The sequence below is a fragment of the Camelus bactrianus genome, chromosome 10 (genome assembly GCF_048773025.1).
Source record: "Camelus bactrianus isolate YW-2024 breed Bactrian camel chromosome 10, ASM4877302v1, whole genome shotgun sequence".
Classification (NCBI taxonomy): Eukaryota; Metazoa; Chordata; class Mammalia; order Artiodactyla; family Camelidae; genus Camelus; species Camelus bactrianus.
In genome coordinates, this window is record NC_133548.1 from 39330897 (window position 1) to 39350058 (window position 19162).

Below are 19162 nucleotides of genomic sequence, written 5' to 3' on the forward strand. Positions count from 1 at the left end.
GAAGAAGGCATTCTGCCCACTGATCTAATGAGCGATAGATTTTATCCTTTTGTGGGGGGAAAAATCAAACTACTTGGCAGGTAAAATGCCTATTTAGACAAGTCAGTGTAAGCCGTTATTCTAAATTGGCTAATGTTCTTCTGCCCCTTGTCTTCACAGAGATGTTGAAATAATGGAGACAAAGGGTGCTGGAGTCTACAGAGCAAGAAAGAGCGAGGACCAGAATAAGAGCAATAAATATTTATCGAATGAAAAATCAAACCATGCCTTTGTGGGAGGTCATCTATGTGCTATCACCTTGCTCATTCTCCACAGCAACATTTTGTGATAAGTACTATTATTTCCTTTTTTATAAATTAGAAACCTGGGATTGCTAATTGGCTCGAATTGCATCGCTAGTTAAGTGGCAGAGCCATGCTTTGAACTCTTTTATCTGTCAGATTCAGCATCCGCGTCCAAGGACCAGAGCCCAGAGCAGCAAGCACTGGGCTCTGCCTGTACCTAAGTTTCTCCAGCCTCTGGTTAACACCTGGCGCTGTACCTAGCACGTTGTCAGCATTCAGGTAATGTTTGTTGAATCAGTCTCTCCCAACATAGGCAGACAAAAGGTGAATACCAGTCAGATTCTCAGGACCCCCTTTAAATACAGTGACTCCTCAGCCCCCACCCAGCCCCTTTTTGTTTGCCTTCTGTGTTGTTGCCTCTGTGTACCTGCCTGCTTTCCCCAAATATTCTCCCCAGCCCAGTTGAGCATGGGACAGGAGCTAGGGACGTCAGGGCCGCATGTTGCCACATGAGCTATAGAGTCGCCTGGGCTGTTTCTTCTTCCTCATCTTTCAAATGCAATGAGTCACAGAGTCTTGTTCCCCTGCTTGTGACTTCTTTCCAGCTCTGCTGCTCCTTCTTGGTTCTGGCCTCTTCGCCTCTCACCTACCTGGTCACCTGTGTCACCGGGCTCTCTACCTTCAGGCTCTCTTGGATCAAACCCATTTAGCCCACTGCCACAAAGCAGTTTTTCCAAGCACAGCCCCACACTGCTGAAAATCTTCCGTTGGCTCCCCATCACTTACAGAATAAAATCTGGAGTCTTCAGCCGAAACACATTAGACCCTTGATGATCTGTTCCCTGTCCACCGTTCCATCTCATTACCTGTCACTCCCTGACTTCCTCCTTAGATAAATATTCTAGGCACACGAGCTGCTTTCAGTTCCCAGCGGGCCATGCCTTCCCACGCCCCCAGGTTTTAGCTCATGCTATTTCTCCTGCCTGATAGACCCTTCTCCACAGCCCTGGCTCCAGGCTTCTGCCTTGAACATGCTGATATTGTGAATCACCTCCCCTGGAAGCTTTCTGTAACCTGGAGAGTTTCTCCCCTTCATCTTCCCAAAACAGAATTAGTGGCTTCTTCCATGTGCTTCCTTAGTGCTTTGTAGAATTACTTACCCCATTGCATTTGCCTCTATGTGCGGTTCATTCATTCATTCAGCAAGTGTTTACTGAGAAGCTTTTATAAACCAGGCACTGTCCTAGGGGCTGCAGAAAGAGTGATGGACCTAACCACCAGAGTCCCTGCTTTCAAGGAATTTACATTCTTGTATGTGTGTACATGTGTGTGTTGTGTGTACAATATGCAAATAAACAAATGTATCATTTGACGTCAGACGAAAGAGAGAACAAAGTGGGTGCTGCTTCAGCTAGCTTGGTCACAAAAGACATTTTTGGCCAAGTAACCTTTGAGCAGAGATTTGGAGGAAAGAGAGGAATAAGCCAAGACAACGTCTGGGGGAGGAGCGGTGCAGGCAGAGGAAGGGGTGTGCAAATGCCCTGCCCTGCAGCATTTACCGGGGAGGTCTGAGGACCAGCAGGAAGTAAATGAGACTAGAGAGGAGTGAGTGAGTCAAGGTCAGAGAAGGAGCAGAGGTGAGGGCATAGCATACTGGTCCTTTGGGAACAGAGTAAGTCCTCTGGAATTATTCTGCATGAGCAGGGAAGCATTTGATGTATTTTAAGAAGAGGAGTGATATAATCTGCTTTGTTCTTTAAAAGCATCGGGCTGGCTTCTGTGGTAAAAATATACTGTAGGGACGAAGGTAGAAGCAATTCTCCAGGCAGTAATGATGGACAAGGACCAGGGTGGTAGCAGTGGCGGTAATGAAGGGAGGATGGATTTGTGATCTATTTTCAAGGCGCAGCCAGTGGAATTTCCTGACAGTTTGGATGCAGGAGAGAGAGAATTAGTCCTTCAAAGGTGACTGCAAGATACTGCATCTTAGCAATTCTCCCCCATGTCAGTATCTTCTTCTAGATCAGTGGCTCTTAACCGACCCCCCACCCATGCCATTTTTCTTAAATTCTGAGTGCTTTTGAGAATCTGGTAAGAGTTACGGGTTTTCTCCCTGAAAAATTCACCATGTGCATATGCATATACTATTTTGTTTATAATTTCAGAGGGTCATGGGCCCTCTGAATCATACCCATGAAGCCTGGGGTCAGAGTCCCTGCCCTTCCCTCTGAGCTCCTTGGGCCCAGCTGTGCTGTGCTGTTCATCTTTGTTTCCTGAGCAGAGTAACCTGAAGACAATCACTGCTCAGTAAACGTGCAGGAATGAATGAGTGAAAAACAGCCGCTTCTCTAGTTATTTACTTGTCCTGGCAACAAAGAATTGTGTCCCATTTATACCCCTACTGGTAACTGGGGCTATTATTACAATATATACTAATAACCAAACCGAACCAACAAACAACAAAGCCGGGAGAGGGGAGAAGGAAAAACAAAGCTTGGGAATTGCAGCAGAAAAGCATTTTAAAAAAAATGTTCCTTTCCAAAAGCGTTGGTGGAGACACCCAAGGGAGGATGGCATGTGAGTAAAAAATGTAATCATTCTACTGGTAACATCGGGACATTTTCCACCTGAGCTGCAGGCAGAGGGAGCATCTGGCTTCAGAATTTCTGCACAAGGTGAGGGAGATTCTGGGATCCTGGTTGCCGCTAAGCCCCAGGCCAGGTATGTGGAGGGAGGGAGGGAGGAAGCACCTGTCCTGAGCATCAGAGGCCACCTGGAGTGAGGATGGGGACTGACAGAGAAAGGCCTGATGGGATTGGGGACGCAAACACCAACTTGTCACCTGAGGGCAGAAACAGGGCCATTTGAAATGATCACCCTGGCTCTCAGGAGCCTGAAAATTTGTTGTAAGGACAAACCGATCATCCAAAACAAGTGGCCTTCCAGAGGGTGCCAAGAGGATATGGCCTAGACAATGGCCTTTCTCCTTGTGAACTGAATAGGAGCCTTATTTAGCAGTTGAAGAAGTCCATGAGGAAGTTTCCATCTCCTTCTAACAAAGGAGTTAGAAACCATAAAAATAAATAAAAGCAGCTCTGAATTGTGCAAATTAGGTTTGTTATTCCCAAGGCTGCCCACTGAACATACTGATTCCAATTTAGCAGACATTTATGGAGTCTGGCTGTATCCTGCACCATGTTCCCTTTAACCCTGATAATGCCCGGTTGAATTGGTGTTATTCCTTTTCCCCCTTATAGGTGAAGGATGAAGGATACAAGGCTTGAAGATGTGTACATGGCCAGAAAGTGGCAGAGCAAAAATCGGGACCCAGACATGGCTGACTCCAAATTCAAGGTCTCCCATTCACTAGGCAGCCTTTCTTAATACCTACACGCGCATCCGAGAGAAAAACAATTAGCCCTCTTTTGTCCTGTGAGTCAGAGGGAGGTTGGAAAGGGCTGTGCTCAGCCCTCCTCCCAGCTTACACATCTCACAGAAGAATGCCTTGGGAGCCCCGGCCCTGGTGGAGAGCCAGGCCCTGCAGGCAGCTGCCAGGGAACTGGGCTGCAGCTGCCTGGGTCCTGCTGTTGGTGCCTTTTCGGGCCTTGTTTGATAGCTCCTGCTTGAGAAGCCAGCCTGGAACACTGCTGCTGCTTGGAGAGCAAGGATGCTCCCGTCGTGCCCTTTTCTGGGATGAGGTGTCTGGCCCAGTGGAGACGCAGCAATCAGAGCAGATTAAATTCAGACCTTGTGCCCAGGGGACTGAGGATTGGTTACAATTTTGTTTTTCATTTTCTGGACATTTTTGTTTTTGCCTCAAAGTGTAAAAAGGCAACATGGGCTTTTTAAATGATGTGCAACAAAGAGCAAGAGAAGGAGAGGGGGCACCTGGGTGCCTGTGTGCCTCTAATGTGTCTCTGCTGAGCTTCTTACAGTGAAGAGAGCAGAGCTCCCAGACAGGGAAAAAACCTTAAGAGGCTCTTGATAGGAAATACATTGGAACTTGTCGCCTACCCAATGGATCCTAATCCTCTTTCATGAGCTGAAATCCCTTTGAATTGGATTATAAAATTCCTCTTGGTAGAAGGCACTTCATTGAAAATGCAAAGCCCTTGATTTGTGAAAGAAAACAAACACTAATTTGGCTTTTTTTTTTTTTTTTTTGCCTTAGGAAAGAAGTTGGGGGTAGATGCTTTAAACAAGCCCCGCTCCTGCCTTTTGATCCCCTAGTTCCCGAATATGTGCGGAGAACCAAGGTCTCAGGAAAGAGGGCAACCCTCCCTGCTCCCTCTTGAAGTCAGTCAGCATCTCCACGGAAGCTGTTACTCTGACTTGTTTAAAAAATTTATTTGACGCGCTGAGCAATGGGAAAAGAAAACCTTGCTGAGAAGCCAGAGAGCCCTTTTAAACGGCGCGTTAATTGGATCAAAGCTTCCCTCAATGCAGGGATAATTGCTTGTAACTGGCTAAAGTCTGTGACCTGGAATTGGATTGACAAATGTCAGTTGGCAAGTCAGAGAGAAGATTGGAGACAAACTGGCAACTGCGAAAGATTCAGGGGCAGATGGGAGGGTGGTTGCTAGGACATTTTCTCGCTGACCGCAGCTCAGATAACTCCCTTGTGGACTTCATGATCTTTTCCTAGACCTGCATCCCACCTCTGACCTGCTTCTGTCGTCTCTGATTACTTGATGCTGTGCCCTCTTTCGCCTCTTGGCTCGTGGTTTGGTGAGAACATATCTCAGTTTTCTGAACGCCACCCCTGGGTTGTGCCGTGGCTGGAGCTGGGCAAGTTGGGTCTGGGAAGAGCTAGGTCTCGATTAGAAGGAAAAAGGGGTCCATTCCCTGCATGCCAGCGCCAGGGCACTGCCTGTGGGATGCCATCAAACATCTCAGCGTTCGGCAGGGGTAATCCAGACGCGCTGCCTTTCAAGTTCCTTGGTGCATAATAGTGCAGGATTTGTAAAGGTCTGGCAATTATGCTATTTCTCTAATCAGCTGTGTTAGGGTTTGTGAAATCCGTGGCTGCCTCTCTGCTCTTAGGAGCCTTTTGATCATGAGGAAACAGGAACTGTGAACATCAAGGAGCAGACAGGTCAAAGGGTCTCACTCTCCCTGTGTTTCCTATCCAGCTGCCAGCTACTGCCCAGCCTTTCCCACGCTGCTTCCGGCCCTTAGCTTGGACCCCAGAGCTGGCAGGGCTTCCCTGGTAGAGAGAGGATATCACAAGCTCACGGGGACACGACTTTCTCTTGCCTTATCTGGATAGGTATGATAAAATTTCTTCCTATGTCTCAAAAGCTTAAAAGTTAAGCCAATAAAATTTCTCAACAAAGCTGGACTTCAAACAGAGGACTTGCTGTCATTACCGGTTCTCTCCTCTCCAAGCATACCTGCAGCCTTTCCCCGGGGAGAGCAGGTGGCCCTGCTTGAGATGGCTAAGGAGCCATCCAGTCTGTGCCCTGCCAGAAGGAAAACATTATGCGGTAGAGCCAGGAGGTTCTGTACCCTAGGCTGGGGAGATTCTTAAGAGTTGCCAACTCAGAAGGGACAAAATGAGAAAGGCATATGGGCTTGATTTCAATTTATTCATATATTTTAAAATTTCTTTCATTTCTTTATGAGCAGATAAATCTATGTGCCCTGATGCAAAATTGGAAAGATCCCAAAGAGTAGACAGTGAAAAGTAAGTCTTTTTTTTTTTTTTTTTTTTTTTTAGCTCTTCTAGGTCCCAGCTAATCTCTGTGGAGACAACAGTGTGCCAGAGAGATTGGGAACAGGGGACGGGAGTCAGACGCTCAGCTCAAAGGCTGGTGTAAGGGCCTGGGAGGCTGTGAGGAGGGAGGAACCGAGGGAGCTGGTGTGACCATCACTGCTGATTGGTAATGAGAAGCGGGAAGAGGGCATACAAAATGTCCAGAAATGGGGGCCCCGTGAATAGAGAATCAGTTACGGAAGGCAAATGAGGACCCTGGCTGAAAAAGACAAATGCCAAGGGATGGATGGGACGGGGCCAACTGCAGGGTTCTGAAAAGTGCAAAGGAGGTAGGCAAGGGGCACAGCAACGTGGAACTGGGTATCCAAAGAGCAGGTGAAGTGTTGCTGGGTTTTGAAGACCATGTAGGGTTTGTCCTCGGGTGGCCAGGAGAGGGAGGGCGTTCTAGAACATGGGACCTGCAGGGCCAAAGATCAGGTCAGGGTGAGAGACTGTAAGGGGGACATTTAGCTGTAGGTCAGGCTGAGTGTGCAAGAAAATAGAGCTGGACTAGATTGCAGAGAACTTTGAAAACTGGCCAGAGATGTTTGGACCTGAGACTCAAGAATAAATTTGGGAAGATGAAGAAAATAAAGCAAGTGTTTCCTAATGAGGTTTTCCAAGTGTCCTATTAATGTCCTGTCTGGACACCACCTTGGTGAAGCTTTCTTTGTCTTTCTCTCCAAAAGCTAAACCTTCCTCCTGTGCTCTGCATATGCTTTTGCTTACTCACTCACTACGTCATTATTCATTTACATGCCTGGCTTCTCTACTAGAGTGTCTTTCTTATTTCTCATTTTCACATTTCTGGAACCACCAATGATAATGACAGCAACAATGATAGCCATGATTTACTGAGGAATTACCATGTGCTAGGCACTGTTTTATGTACCTTAAAAATATTATCTTAATAAATCCTTTCAACAGTCCTATGAAATACATACCCATTATCAGCCCCATTTTACAGATGAGGAGACTGAGGCACAGAGAACTTACTTGCTCGGGGTCACACTGCTGATAGGCAGGAGCCAGGTTTTGAACCTGAGCTATATAACTACAGAGCCTACGCTCTGTATTCTTCTAAAAACAATGATAACATTTGGGAAACATTTGGGAAGAACCAGGGACTGAGCAAAGTATTTTATATGTAATAGGTCAACAACCTTGGGAGGGAGGTCTCACTATTGTCACCTTTCTGCTTACAAGAAAACTGAATCTTAAGCCATGGCTAAGTCATGGAGGAAGAAAACAAAGGGCCTGGATCCCTGTCCCCAGACTCTTAGACATTGTTCTGTCCTCCCTTCTAGTACACAGTATGTGCTCAGTAATTATTCAAAGAATAAAGAAACGATTGAAAGAGAGGGAGGAGGGAAGGAGTGAAGGAAGGAGGGAGGAATAGAAGGAGGAAAAAAGGGGCAAAGAGGAGTGGAGGAAACAGAGGAAAAGAAATCCAACAGAATATAGTAGTCAGCTATCTCTCAAACTCAATCAGAGCTAGTAACATCAATTTCCATTGTGTAAATATTGTGAGAGAGGACTCTGGAAGAAAACCCTTTAAATCAAAGGAAGCATCACTAGTGTAAAACTCCGTAACATCACAGAGTGGTGGGGACATCCTTTGAGTGGAAAGAACTTCCTGGAGCCCAGGTGTACAAGCCAGCAATGGATTTACTCACCAGTCTTGACACACTTCCCTGGAACAGCAGATTATAATGAATATTGATCGCTTAAAAATCACCCACACTCAAGAGGTACCTTTTTTGAAACGTTTCTCAGTGTTTGGTGGTTCTTAAGAGATAATGTTAATCTCCATAATTCTGTGACCCAAACTGACCATCAAGATGAATGATAACTGAAATGGTTCCCTTTTTTCAGGAGGATGTTTTTTGGCTTTATAGACACCACGTGTGCCTGTGAATGCTGGGTTTCTCTCTTGCTGTCTGCCTCAGGAAGGGATGCAATTTCTGCAGGCTAGGCAGGCCTGCTGGAGGTAATTCTCTTAGGTTAATCAAGCCATGCCTGGTGGATTTTTCTACCACAGACAGGAAGGCCTCAGTTTAGCACATTAACAGTAACCATATTTTCCAAATCCCACAAAGGGGCACCGCGTCTGGCTGAGCACCGGGTTCTGCTTTATGAATGTAGTCATGTGAACTTCTCCCCAAGGCACAAAAATGACATCATCCGTCACTAGTCACTTTGTGAATTGCCTTGATGGAAGGTAAAATGGTAGGATGCTGGGAACACCCAGGGGTACAGGGACAAGTGGTTGTTGGACCCCCAAAGCCAGTGGTCTTTAAAAAGAACGGGGATAGGGTCTCCCTGCCCCATGGATGGAGTGAGTCTCGGTGACACAGCAATGCTCACAGTCCCTGTGGTTAATGAGCTCACCCCTGGGCTGCCGGCCGGTCTGCTGCTAGCTAGCTGCCAGCCTGTCGGGCTGTGAGTCAGCCGTGGGCTGTCACTCGATCCAGCTGGGCCACAGAGCCTCCCCCAACTCAGCACGGCAGCCTGCAGCTGGAGTTCGGGGAAGCCTGCCCTGCCCAGGCTGCCACCGGCTTCCCTTCCCTAAGTGCCTGGTGGAGAAGCAGTTCAGGCTTAGAACTGAGGGCATTGTTAAGAAGCCCCTTGTCACCCCCACAGCCATCCCACCTCTGCCAGAGGAGGCGAGCCAGCTCTGGAAGGGGACCTGCTGCACACAGAGTGTTCTTTGAAGCCCTCCAGAGATTTCATTGAATTAACCTCCTTTGTCCTGCACATATGCCATGGGAGTTAGTCAGCTTCAATGGGTAGAATCTCATCCCACTTCCGTTTCTGCTTGGAAGTACACCCACTAGCCTCTCCCTCCAGACCCTTTGTTTTTCAGCTCCCGCAGCTATTTGGTCTATTAACCCTTACACAGCCACACTGCATGAGGAGGCAGGTGGAGAGGACTGCGCATTGAGGTTTACTAGGGCAGGAGCCTTGGCATGTATTATCCTGTTGAATCTTCATCCTAGTCCTCCAAGGTAGGAATTGTCCATTTTCTAGATGAAGAAACTGAGGTTTGAGCAAGTCATGTAATTTGCTAAAGGTCCCCGCAAAGCTGATGAAGGACAGAGCAGGGATTCAGGTGGGTGTCCCCGTGTGATTCCTTGACTCCTGCTAATTCCATTAACTAGCAAAGCAGGAGAGTTATTTGGGGGAACCTCTATTCCTCTCATTGTTTTTGTTTTTTGTTTTGCGGACAAAAATAATTTCCTCCCACAGCCCCTCCTATGAGAACCTTGTTGACTGACCCTGTCCTCGGTCAAGGGGTGATTTCTGATGATGACGCAGTGTTGCAAATTGCAGACAGGGTGCAGCCACCTGCTTGACCAGACTACATACCAGCCTGGGTAATACAGAATGTTTCTCTGAGTTCAGAGAACAGTCACTTGCCAAGTCTGTCCGACTACCTGCTCCTCCACGCTCCACTGCCCCAGCCTCTCCACCTCGCTCTCCTGCCCTGGCCTCCAGCTTCTCTGCCCCTTCCTCCATACTTTTCCTACTGGAATTTCTAAATCACGGTGTATTCATATAGCATCATCTTCTGTTTAAAAACTAACAGCAGCCTCTCTCTGGGTATATGTCCAAAGGAATGAAATCAGGACCCTGAAAAGAAACCTGCTCTCCTACATTTACTAGAGTGTTGTTCACAATAGCCAAGACGTGGAAGCAGCCTGAGTGTCCATCAATGGATAAATGGATAAAGAAAAAGATAAATACACACACACACACACCCATACATATATATATACACAAAGGATTATTGTTCAGCCCTAAGAAAGAAGGAAATCCTACCATTTACAACAACATGGGTGAACCTGGAGGACATTGTGCTAAGTGAAATAAATCCAGACACAGAAAGACAAAAAGTTATGATCTCACACAGATGTGGACTCTAAACTCAGTGAACTCACAGAGGTTTTGGGGGTGGGTGGAGGGGTAGAGTGGGAAAAGTGGAGAGACATTGGTCAAAGGGTACAAAGCTTACTGCACAGTTTGCATAAGTTCTGGGGACCTAACGTACATCACGGTGACTGTAGTTAATGATACTGTACTGTGTCCTTGCCACTTGCTACAGGGTAGATCTTCAGTGTTAGAAAGGTAATGATGTGAGGTGACAGCTATGCTATCTGGGCTGACGGCAGTGACCATTTCACAATGTACATCAAATCACCATACTGTATGGCTTAAATATACACCATTTTTATTTGGCAAATATACTTCAGTAAAGCTGAGACAAACAAACTTCCAGGGCTCCCCAAACCTACTGGAAAAAGTCAAAATCCCTCAGTGAGTCTGCAGGCCCTCCCCATTGTCTCCTCTGCCAGCATCACCTCCGGATGGTTCCCTCTGTGCCGTGGATTAAAGCCACTGCAGAACACGCACCCGTCCTTGACCGGGCAGCAGCATGTACTCAGGCCCCTAGGTCTTTCCTGCATTCTTCCTTCTACCTGGAACAGCCTTCCTTCCTGCTCTGACTGGCAACCTCCTTCAAAAGCCAACTCCAATGTCACTTCGTCTGAGAAGACTGCACTCTCCTTGACCCCCTGTGGGGTGCTGACCTGGTCCTGTCTCCTCAAGTTAGGGACTGTCTTCCCCTTTAGGCCAGCACCCCTTGACAACAGGGGCAGGATTCGCCAGGGTGTTAACACTTGGGTCTGAACTGTGTAGCAAGTAATTTTGTGCTATTAATAGGAGACACACCAAAGGCTTCGAATGAGCTGCTTTTGTTATAAACTGGAGTGGATTCAAGGTTATTCTTACAATAATGTCATTTTCACTCACTCGCATGTTTCCCTGAGCAGGCAAGAAAGGGGCAGGGCTGCAGCTAGCTTACTGATAATTGTCCCAAGTGTTAAAGGAAGAAGATTAGGAAGGGATCAACAGATCCTGAGATACATTAGTGGGCCGTGGGTAATCCACGAGGCAGGCAGGGATGCATGTCTGCATGGAGAATTTATTATTTGTGTGTGTGTGTGTGTGTGTGTGTGTGTGTGTGCGCGCGTGCGCGCGCGCGCGAGGCATGTGTATGTGTTGGATGCAGGAGTGCTTTATGTATTCATGTTAAAAAAAATCCCCCCAGATCAGAGCAACAATTATTTCCACCATATGTGAGGTTAACTGTGCTAATGATGAAACAATGTGGAAAACACTTGATGTAATATTAAGAGAAAAAAAGGCAAAATCTCAACCCACATATATGTTACAAGTATATAAAAAATCAGTCCAAATCTGGGAGGAAGGCAGGCTAAGAAACAAAAAAGCACAGATCCATGAGATGGTGAGGTTTTAGGTGAATTTTTTCTATGATGGTTTGAGCAGTATCTCTATCTGGCAGACCCTTCTCCGGGGTCTACCATCACCTGGGCCGGACAGTGTGTGCTCAGCAATCCTGAAGCTGTCACCAGCCCATCTGTCTCAGGTGATGTTCCTAGAGCTCCTGGGGAGAACAGCTCACCTCACTCACAGCCAGTGGACCTGGTGCCCACCCTCCTCAAAGGGATAGTTGGTACAAAATCCTCCATACTGGTCATCCCTGTTTTAATCAGTCATCAACCCAAGGAGAAGTTAGCTGGCCACCACTTTGCTAATGTTCCATTCTTTCCATCAGGCCCTGGACCTCCGTGCCTTTGACGGAGCACCTGACCTCCCAGACTCTCATGACAGAGCCCTCAGGAATTGCTTGTTCCACAACCACCAAACCACCCGAGATCTTCAACTTTGTGTTCCTTCCCACTCCGTTCTGTGTAAGGAAGGCTGGCCGGCCCTGAGGACACCACACGCAGTGCACCCTTCTCCAGTCACGGCTGTTTGTCCCCCATACCTGTGGTCTTAGGGTTGGAAGGTTTGTCACTGTCCTTTTTCCCAAACGCTGCTCCTACAATGTTCTCTCCACCCTCTCAGGGCCATGCTGCTCAGCTCCATCATTGTCATCATCGTCCAGCCCACCGTTCATCCCCTGAAGACTTGAGTACCTGGCTTATCATCTTCCTTTGCACTCTCATCTCTGCTTGACTTCAGTATCCGGGTGGATGGCTCCTCCAGCTCCATGGCCTCATCCATGTCTTTCCTTTCCTTCTCAGTTAAGCTGCTCCAAAGAGTTGTCTCTACTTCCTGTCTCCATTTTCCTTACTCCCCTATTCCCCTTTCAGTCACTCTATGCAGGATGCTGGCCCTGAGTGCTACCAAAACAGCCCCTAGTCAGGTCACCAGCCACCTCCACGTCAGCAAATTCAAGGGACGTTTTCCCAGCCTCTTCTTACTTCCCTCTCAGCAGCAGCTGACACCAATGACCATTCTCTCCTAGAAACACTCTTCCCTTGGCTTTAAAGACAAAATAGTCTCCTGGCTTCTTCCCTAGTTTCCCTGTATCCTTGGAGGGTCTACCCTCCTCATTCTTACCATCAAATGCTGATGGTCCTTTTCCTGGGTGAGCACATCCTTACCCACAAATAGAAGCTCTCTGTAGAGAACATGGAAATTTATACCTTCAGACTTGACCTCTTCCGAGTTCTAGGCACATAGCTCCAATTCTTGACTCGTTATTTCCATGCAGAAGTCTCAAAGGCATCTTAAAATCAACAGGTTCCACATCTCCCCCTGCTCTCCAACACACATGGTCCTTTTTCAGTGTTCTCTGTCTTACAGGACAGCCCACTGTTCATCTAGTTATAAGCCAGACATCTCAGAGTTAGTATCTCTTTATCTTGCCCATCCCATCTCCAGTTTATCATTAAGGACTATTTCTTTGCCCTCCTAAGTTTCTCAAATCCATCTATTGCCCTTAATCTCCAACTGAACGCCCTGGTCCAAGGCAGCACTATGATTTGCAAGGACTATTGCTATGGTTTGGGCTATGCCATATTTAATCTGCGTGCCTCCAGTTCAGGCTCTACAGAGCATCTGTAAGCAGATTTTGAAGCAGTCATCTAGTTACGCTGTCCTGTGCTTAAAACCCACCATGACTTTTCATCTTTTTAGGACAATGACAAAACCCTTAACGTGATCTAAAAAACAAAACAAAACAAAAAAACCCCAAACCCTTAACATGGCTTATAGGTTTCATCTATCCCCTCATCCTATTCTCCCCTCTCTAGTTTTCTAGCCCTTCCCCATTCTCCCTTGTTCCCTCTTGCCCCAGGGCCTTTGAACGGCTGTTCCTTTTGCCTGGAATATTCTCCATATCCCTGGCTTAGTTAACTTCCACTTCTGCTTCACATGAAGCAGTGCAAGCAACTTCTTGCTTCAGTGCAAGTATCACTTTCTCAGGGAAATCTGTCCTGACCTCCTGAGGAGCTCAATTTTCCCTTTAATAAGGTTTCATAACCCCATGTACATACATCTTCACGGCACTAATAGCAGTAGACAATTATATGAGTCGTTACTATGGCCTTCTCTCCACTGACATTAGAATTCCATGGGGGGCAGGAGTCATGTCTGATTTTGATCAACATTGAATCTCCAGCACAAAATATAGAACTTGAGCACCCGATTTAAAATCACCGCTTCCATCACGCTTACTTTTTGCAGCTTTATCTTTTTTCATAGCAGCTCCAATCACTTGCCAAATATGTATTTGTTGATTTGTTTATCTCCACCACTAGACTGAAAGTTCCACGAGGGCAGAGATTTTGTTTGTCGCTGATGGATTTTATTCCTAGCACCTAGAACAGTGCCTCGCATGTGGTAGTCTCTCCATAAGTAGTTTTGCATAGTAAGTGTTTAATAAATATTTGTTGAAGGAATAAATGTATTTTGCACAAATAACAAAAAAAAAAATCCTCCCCAGCAACAGTAGGGTGTTTAATTAGCCCATCTAGCTATTATGTACTTGCATGCCTGCATTTGTCATAAGTAAATTCATTACATAAACTTATAATAATCACTACCAAATTTACCCAAAAAAGATCTCACCCTAATAAATACATAAAACTGAACATTAGTTATAGTCAGCAGAAACTTGTTTGTTTGCTCATCTACCATTGAAATCACTGACTAACCAATTGCCCCCAGAAGAAGAAATTCAAATAGTGATAAATAACCTAGCTGTAATTGCAGAACATGTAAGTAAATCTTGAGTCCTTGCTTGCCTCCTCTAAACGAAGTGTTTTCCTTTTCATAGGCATTGCCAAATTGCCCTGCAAATGGGTTTTACTCCTATTCACAGCCGCTGGTGCAAATGGAAATGCAGGTGTAAATTTCCTGGGTTTTTCCTAGGTTTCCTGGGTTTTACTCCTATTCACAAATGCTGGTGTAAATGGGACTCAGCAGGGTCCCTGAGTTTTCAGAGAACAAAACTGGGTGAGGGTAGATTGAAGAGGATGGAGAACAGAGGCAGGAAAGACAGGTATCTAGGAGCTGAAATCCTACGGGAGAACACTGATATCTGCTTTCTTGTGCCACAATAAGGCAGGGAAAAGAGGCTCGCAATCATATACCCATCTTCCCAGTTTTTCCAAAGCCTTACCTTGTGGCTTCCTTCAGTGTCGGTCGGAGAAATCTAGGTCACTTGCGGCACCTACTGTCCATATTGGAGAATGGCCTGCGAACGTCAATGCCTTGGAATTTTTGGTTGTTCCAAGCAGTTTCTACATAGCTCTCTCCATATCCATGAATTGCTTCTCCTTTTCTCCTACAGCACACCTTCTGAGCTATGAATGAACAGAAAAGTATGGCTTGGGAGGGTGCCTTTGCGAAAACTGGGGCTCAAAGCCTCCACCTGTTTTTATTTCTGTCAGTGTTTTAGACCCTTGTTTCAATTCAGTGAGCTATCAGAGCACTGTGAGTAGGCCCTGGAGAAACCAAGATGAATGCGATGTGATTCTTCTCTCCAAGAATCTCATAGCCTAGTGGGGCAGTCAGACATACAAGCAAATAATTAAGATGCCAATGGCATGATATAGGAAATAAAGACCTGGAGGGACATGTGACGTCTACCAGGGGAACCCAGGGGGCTTCAGAGAGGAGGCGATATTTACCTACAGTTTGGGGATTAGCAAATCACAGGTGGATAGAAAGATGACCATTTTAGGCAGATAGTATGGCACATGCAAAAAGTAGGGAGGCCAGAACATCTACAGACTGTTCTGGGAGCAGCAAGAAGTTGGTAACTACTGTTAACAGCTTGTTAGAGACCGTTTTGGGTTTTTCAAGATGCGTTTTTGTATGTATATTTGCGGATGGTTGTGCGTCTATGACTTACTTTCATTTTACTAAACATCATATTTAGTGTTTAGAATATTTCAGAAATCTCTCCACATTGGTGAATCAAGACCTGCCTTACTCTTTTAACTTCTGCACAATGTTCCGTCGCGTTGCTCTGTCATAGTCCCTCTTTAGTGCACATTTTAGATGGTTTCCAGTTTTTCACCTTGAATGTCTACTTTTATGAACACGTGCAGGGATTTCCTAGAAGGGAAGTTGCTGAGTTAAAGGGTCCCTACATTTTAAATTTTGACTGATGGGACTTAGAGACCTTCCAGAAAGTTTCTATCAATTTACATTCCTTATAACAAAGTAGCTAAAGTAAGTCAAATAAGCTAGTAAGTCCTGCAGAATTTTTCCTTTCTGATTTGATCCATGTGTAATGTTTTTCTCCCTGAAATAATGATCCTGGCAGTAATCCTACATGCACAGAATGATTTGCTTTTTTTGTAGTCATGGCAACACCCTCTAAGATTGTTGGTATTATCCCCATTTTACAGATGACAAGACACAGAGGCTCGGAGAGGTTGGGCTTTATCCACAGTGCCCCAGGTAGTCCAAACCAGAACTAGAACTCAGCATCCAAAATCCTAAAGCTCTTGCCACTACTCTGTTGCTAGGCAACACTTCTCCCTTTCAATTCCCGTGCCAATGCTACTTGTTGCCATGGTACTGCTGGGACAAGGAGCAGTAAGTTGTAATTAAGCAGTGAGCTAGAATCTTCGCTCCTAGCAGAAAAGGGCCTTTATGCCCTTATGTGTGGGTGGACAGAGAGGGACAGCTGGATGGAGCTGGCTGGGTATCACGTGTTCCATGTGGGACAGATGTTTGTGTTCACCTCTGGCCACTTGAAGCCATTGCCCAGGAACGCATGGATGGGAGTGCTTTGTAGGGGCCTTACCTCCTCGTTGTCCTGTCAAAAATCAGCATCCAACTTCAGTGTGGCCCTCTCTTCGCAGTCTAGAAGAAATGGGTTATCGTTGTAAATGGCACCATTATGGAATTGGATAGACCTGAGTTCAAATCTTATCTCTGCCACTTCCCTGCAAGTTACCTACATTGTCTGAGTCTCAGTTTTCTCACCTGCATGGGGACAATCATGCTCACCTTGTAGGTTCTATATGCGGATTCAGTGAGATAAGGGACACCAACCATATAGCCAGATGCCCAATATTCACTGCCATTTACTAAGTGCTCAGTACACTTAGCCAATGTTTGCATTGTTATTTTCATCATTCACCCACGCATTCCTCTTTGGATGCTTTGCAGTAATCCAAGGGGTTCCAAAACCTCTCTAGTATTCCATCACTCAGCACTGAGTTGAGGGATTACACATCTCGGCATGTTTTTATCTTTAGACAAGAACACTTACAAACAGATTTTCAAAAGATCGGCTGTAATGAGGTTCTGAACCTCAGAAATGCATTATCTGCCCCAGGAATGAGTCATCTGTGGTAGGAGGAAAAGTGAAACTGTTTTTCAAAGAGGACACAATGGAAATTACACAATTCAAATTACTGCAATTGCCTTTTCAGCTGAATCCAAGGGAAATTTTTTTTTAATTCATTCACTTGACTTTTTGAACGCCTATGATATGTCAGGCCCCATGCAGAGAGTGACTAGATGAACAGAATGTGGCCCTTGCCCCAGGGAGCTCATGGATTAGCAGGGGAGACAGGCACTTATAATAATTACAGCAATGTGACAGCTGCTATAATGAGGTCTGGGGATGGTACGGTGGGGACACAGTGCAGGAAGTCCTTAACTAGGCTGGGGTGGTGAGAAGGGGAGGATCAGGAGACATTTCACAGAGTTGGGGCCAGCTGAGCAGAGAGACAAAGGGCAAAGGCACTTAGGCAGAGAGAATGATGAGGAAATAGGAGACAGCATGGTGTATTCAGCCTGGGGCACAGCAGAGAGGGACAGATGCCTGTGTGTGGCTGCTGGTCTGGCTGGCCATTAGGATGCCTCACTGAGTGAATCCACCCCAGTAGCTGTGGACTGCACGCCTCATGGGGATGCCGTGCACATGGACCACGATATGCATGTCACCTCCTGGCATTGTGCAATGCAGAGTCCTCCACACCAAGCTCTGGGGCTGGCCCTTTTTAAGACTGAGGAGGTGCCAATGTGTGTGCATGTGGGTGGACTGGGGAGAGGAGCAGAGGAAGACAGCGACACCACACACATCTTCCTAGTGGTGCCTGAATGGACAGTGGAAGGCTTTGGGGCATAAAGGACTGTGTTGAGCAGACTCCGTGATTCAACACCTCCATTTCCAGCCCAGTAGGAACCCCTCTCAAATTCTGCTGAGTCTGGATGGACTCAAGGGCATGAAGTTTAGCACAATTGTCCTTGAACTTAACCTTGGCTGGATGGAGGCTAGGTTCTTCTCTACTTTCCAGATTTCGTAGTCTAGAATAAGAAGCAATGAACTTAGGAACCAGCCCTCCCTCACAACATGCATCTCACTGCTAGTAACCTGTTATTAAGTTTGTCCGGAGTGTATTACTGGGTGAGGTTAGCTCCCATTGTATTATGCTTTGAAATGCACCCCTCACCAGGCAAATATGTGTGGGGCAGGGAAAAGAGGCCCAGAAGTCTTACTGTACAAATTAGGATGAGATCAGTGAAATTCTAAAGTGGCTCTTCACTACTTGTTGCACAATCTTGGGCAAATCACTAAAATCTCCGTTTTCTCAAACAGGTGTAACAATAGTGCCTATCTTGAGGTTGTTTCCAAAATTAATCTGATAATAACACACGTAAACTGCTTAGCACCCTGCTTGGTACAGATAAGCTCTCAGGAATATTAACTATAGTGGTATTGTTTTATTTGTATTGATAAAATGTCTGAGTATTTCTAAGAAAGGATCAAAGATAAGCTGACAGTTTGGGGCAGTGACCCTCATCACCGAGCACAATCTGGGCCATACTAACCTGACACACCCCCAGCCCCATCTCTCATTTTTTTTTTAAGTGTAGGTTCAAAGGAATAGCCAATTGCTCTATCAAGCCAGGAGTGGGGTCACTGTGGTTGGCATCTTTCAACTGCCTGAGAGACAACGGGTCAGACGGAACACTGCTTTCCCATTCCAGTCCTGAGTAAGTGTCCCCATCATGACCAGCCAGCCAGGGAGGGTCCAGAGGAGAACATCTGCCTTTGCACCCACTCCTTTCTCCATGAGAAGACCCAGGAGCCACGGGAGCCTAACCACAAGCTTGGCCTCGCACTGCTAGGAGGGGAAGAGAGTGGGTATGCCATACCTCCTGTCCTGGAGCCGGATCTAAGCAAAGGGCCTTTATTTTAAGGTCCTGAGCGTCAAGAAAGCTTTCTTTGAACTACTCTTGGGCTGAGGAGGTTGGAGATGAGTTCTTCCTGCTGTCAGGGTAGTTATGCTGGATGGTCTACTGGCAGCTCAGCACCATCCCCCGTCTTCTTTACTCTCCCCTGTTGTGAGGGCTGGAAGCCTGAGGGCTGGAATATTCCAGAACCCCTTGCCAGGGTTCTGTGCTAGATTCCACAACTTAGAGGTGCTTGCACAAGGCTTGGAATTCGGAAAATAGGTGGAGGCCATTGCAGTGCTCCTCTGGCAGAGAAGAGCAGACAAGTGGTTTTAGCAGATGTGAGGCGCTGCAAAGGCTCAGGCTTTCCTCTTCGAATCACCAGCCCTGGGGCTGCAGCCAGCTGAGATCATTGCTAATTTCCTCTGGCTCCTGTGATTTCCTGCTTCTGAGACCTAGAGTTAGTGTCAGAGCCAGCCAAGGCTTTCCCTGACTTTTGCTTCTCAGACACTTTCAACTGTTCGGCAAGCGTCGAATTCCCTCAACTAAATCTCCTTCTGCTTAACATACCTAGAAAGCTATTTCTGTTTTCCTGACCAACAGAAAG